General features: G+C 38.8%; 1 pseudogene; it reads left to right on the plus strand.

Annotated features, from left to right (window-relative positions):
- Positions 1-1,749: 1,749 nt before the first annotated feature.
- On the plus strand, positions 1,750-2,977 carry LOC118978532 (etoposide-induced protein 2.4 homolog; annotated as a pseudogene).
- Positions 2,978-4,653: the final 1,676 nt, after the last annotated feature.

Genomic DNA, 4,653 nt, shown 5'->3' on the forward strand with positions numbered 1-4,653 from the left:
TATATAAACACAAAAGAAACAATTGGAAAGAATAAACAGAATTTCCAATGATGGAAATATTCACACATATACATATATATATATGAATTGTGTGACATTTCACAACATGGCTTTCGTGTATTATGTGGAATAATAAATTTATTAATAAAAGAATATATTAAATCAAGGCAACAATTTCCAAGATTTTTATTGTGTCTTATTACTTTGTTAGTGTTACTCAGGTTATTTGGGTAATATATAATCGACTATGTTACCTCTTGGACCTCTACTATGTTATCACATTGGAGCTCTTATTATCATATTTAAAATAAAATATTTTATTTAAAATATCTAGGCGATCAAAGTTCTAGAAAAAATATGACTAAGCAATGAAGAGATAGCCAACTTAGCAGATGAAGAGTTCAAAACACTGGTAATCATGATGCTCACAGAATGGGTTGTATATGGTCACAAAATACAGGCAAACGTGAAGGCTATGAAAAGTGAAATAAAGGGAACCAACAGCAAAGGAAGGAAAACTGGACTCAAATCAACAGTTTGGAGAAGAAGGAAGAAAGAAACATTCAACCAGAACAGAATGAAAAGACAGGAATTCAAAAAATCAAGACACATTCAAGGACCTCCAGTACAACATCCAAATCATAGGAGTCCCAGGAAGAGAAGAGGAGGAGCAAGAAATTGAGCACTTATTTGAAAACATAATGAAGGAGAACTTCCCTAATTTGGCAAAGGAAATAGACCTCAGAAATTCCAGGAAGCTCAGAGAGTCCAAAAAATGTAAGACAAATCAAGGCACATCATAATTACATTACCCAAGATTAAAGATAAGGAGAGAATCTTAAAAGCAGCTGGAGGAAAGGAGACAGGGGCCTACAAATGAGTTCCCATAAACTATCAGCTGATTTCTCAAAAAAGCCCTTGATGGCAAGAAGGGGCTAGAGAGAAGTATTTCAACTCATGAAAGGCAAGGGCCTACATTCAAGATTACTGTCTTCAGCAAAGCTATCATTTAGAATGGAAGGGCAGATAAAATGCTTCCTAGATAAGGTCAAGTTAAAGGAGTTTATCATCACCAAACCCTTATTATATGAAATGTTAAAGGGACTTATCTAAGAAGGAGAAGATCAAAAATACAAACTGTAAAATGACACTGACTCAAAACCATCAACAACCAAAAGTAAAAAAACAAAAACAAAAATGAACTAAGCAAACAGCTAGAACAGGAACAGACCCACAGAAATAGAAATCACATGGACAGTATTAGCCGGGGTACCAGGGAGACAAAGGAGGTTAAATTAAAGTTTTTTTAATACCAAGGAATAATTTAATACAATATTTACTAAAATGGCAATGCACCAGAAAATCTAAAGTCACAATCTTTTAATAAAAAGAGACTTTCTTTTCTTATTAAATATTTTATTCATTTATTCTTAGAGAGATGGGAAAGGAAAGAGAAGGAGTGGGACAAAAACATCAGTATGTGGTTCCCTCTCATGTGTGCCCTACTAGAGACTTGGTCTGCAACGCAGGCATATGTCCTGACTGGGAATCAAACCAGTGATCCTTTGCTTCACAGTCCAGTGTTCAATCCACTGAGCTACACCAGCCAGTGCTAAAGTCACAATTCTTAATATGTTTTCAGTGTCAATCCTTATAAATTTTACATTAACTTACCGACATCTGCTGGCTTAAATCGAAAGTTTACATGTGTGGGGACTTGGTGTGTAATTACAAAAACTTTGACGATCCCCCAATCCGTCTCCTTCCCTTGAATTTTGGCAAGCCTTGCAGTTGCCTCAACAAAAAGCATTTGCTGAAAGTAATATTAGGTCCAAGGCTCTGATAGAAAAGGTAATACAATCTGTCTCTCTTTCTCTCTCACTCTCTCCCTCCATCTGGGGAATTTGTACCACCTCAAAGCTGAATGCTCCAATTCATTAAAAAAAGAGGAACAATATTGAAAAGTGGCAAGCACTGTCCTGGTGCAGAGAGCCCAGAGCACAGAGAGGAAGCAAGAGAGTGAGCCGCCTATTGTTACAATTTTCCAGTGCTGTACTTGAAATGGTAGAGTATTCTAGACCAATCTCTTCTTGCTTTATCAAGTATTTATTTATCACTTCAGACAGTAAGTGCCCAAATTCTTGATGATCAGTTACTAGAGATGTTAGGTTGTAGCTGGAATTCTTCCTCATGTCAACTTTCAGTGCTCCTTGTGTGCTCTCCCTAGTAGTGCTTAGCAAAGTTGTGCATGCCATTTGGTTTCAAACATGTACCTGATATTGCCTTTGAGATATCAGGGAGGAAGCCTCACCCATTCCCTGGTGTCAGCAAAATGAAGGCTGACAAGCTCTTCAACCTTCTACTGAAAGCTCTTTTCCTCATCCCAGAGGTGTTTGTGAGTAGCTTCCCCATCCATCTTGTCAGGCTGCTGCTGAGTCTCCTGCATTTGTCCCTCCTCTCCTCACTGTACTTCTTAAATATTGTTGGTTCAGTACAGGAATTGATATGCACCAACAGTTGTCAAACATAAAATGGAATAAGCCTTACTCTCTGGGTTNTGCAAGCCAAGGAGTCAGTCACCTGCCATTCAGAGGGGACCAGTGGTTTGGAAGGAGGCTTTGAAGCTCTTTCCCTGTTCATAGCTCCCTCCAGGAAAAGCATGACCCATTTTTCCTGGCCCCTCTGCATATTCTCTTTTGTCTGAGGAACATGGATCCTTGTCTCTGGTGCACATCAGGCCCAGAACTCCTGGACCTGACACCAATATGTAATTTTTAAACACCTGGGAGTCTTAAAGAGCCACAGAATTTTCTGTAGCTTTTTACTAGCATCTGCCAGCTCCCAAACTGGCACTGATTTGAAAACTTTTTCTCCCTCTTTCTCCTGTTCCTGCCTTCCACAATCCTTGGAAGAATTGGATTTTGTACTTCTAGCTGTACAGAATTTTTATATACAAAATTTCTATCTTAATAGTCATAGCCCCTTTCCACATGCCCCAAGCCCCTTTTTTTTCCCAGCAAGGGAGAAAAAGCTGAGGATCACTAGTAGCTCCAAACGAGCTGCCTACTGCCAGTCAAAGCAGCATCTGACATAGGTTTGCACCAGTGTCCCTGCAGAGAGGCCCAGAACAAACACACCCAGGGGCCAGCTCCACACAACAACATTACAGAATCCAATAAGCTTCCCAAGCAGCAGGTCCACAGGGAGATCTCAGCAGGCACCAAGCCCTAGTGAGGGAAACTCTGCTCATGTGATCAGCACCTGCACAGCAGCTTGCACACTGTGTTGGGAGTTGACCCTCAGTGCCAGCCTGGGGCTAAATCCCATGCACAGAAGGACCAATAGCGGTCAAGACTCAGTTAAAACAATAGAGCCCAGATAATCCTCAGAAGCCATTCCCAGAACACCCAGCTCAGTTGAACAAGGACACTGCAGCACTGGGTCCCACATGACACCTACTACATAAGACCATCCTACCAGAACTAGGAGTGGTAGAAAATCTGCCTATTGCATAGAAACAAAAACAAAGAGGTAGCCAATATGGAGAGTCAAAGAAACAGGCCTCAAATGAATAAAATGAGAGAACCCTCTAGAAAAAGAGCTAATGAAATAAACACAATAATTCATCAGATATGAAGTTCAAAGTAATGATTACAAGGATGTTCAACAGCATGATAAGAGGAAACAGAGAGAAAAAAACAGACCTGGAAGAAATGAAGAATGCAATATCTGAAATAAAGAACACATTGGAAGGTTCAATGTAGCAGGAGGAAAAATCAGTGATTTTGAAGACAAGGTACAAAAATACCCAACCAATCGAGGCAGCAAATTGAAAAAGGAATTTTAAACAATGAGTATAGTTTAAGAGACCATTGGGACAACATGAAGCATAACAACATCCAAGTCATAGGGATATCAAAAGGAAAAGACAGATAGCATGCAATCAGGAAACTATTGAAGAAATATGGACCAAAAACTTCCATAGACATAGGTGAAGAAAAATGGCAAAGAACTTAAGGAAATACAGAGAGTCCAAACAAACAGGCAACACAAAGGCACACCATAGTTAAATGTTCTAATCAAAAGACATATGGTAGCTGAATGGGTAAAAAACAGGATGCATGTATATATTATCTTTAAGAAGCCCACCTTAGAATAAAAGATACACAGAGGCTAAAAGTAAAGAGATGAAAAAAGATATGTCATGAAAAGGAAAGAAAAAGAATCTGGGGTAGTGATACTTATATCTGACAAAAGGGTACTAAAACCAAGACTAAAGTAAGAGGCAAAGAAGACACTATATAGTGATAAAGGGAACAATCCAACAAGACAATATAACACTTATAAATATTTATGCACCCAGCATTAGAGCACCTAATATGTAAATCAAATCTTCATGAACATAAAAAAAGAAATTGACAATAATACAGTCATAGTAGAGAATTTTAACACTCCATTGACATCAATGGATAGCTCTTCCAGACAGAAAATCAACAAGAGAACATGGCCTTAAATGACATGCTACATGTAATTGATTTAATTGATCTCTTCAGAGTGTTTCACCCCAAAGCAGCCTAATAGTCATTCTCTTGAAGTACACATGGCACTTTTTCTAGGATAGACCAGGTGTTAGGTCACAGCACAAGCCTCCAT

Source organism: Sturnira hondurensis, unplaced genomic scaffold (genome assembly GCF_014824575.4).
Source record: "Sturnira hondurensis isolate 20B ecotype Veracruz unplaced genomic scaffold, ASM1482457v3 Scaffold0021915, whole genome shotgun sequence".
NCBI classification, from domain to species: Eukaryota; Metazoa; Chordata; class Mammalia; order Chiroptera; family Phyllostomidae; genus Sturnira; species Sturnira hondurensis.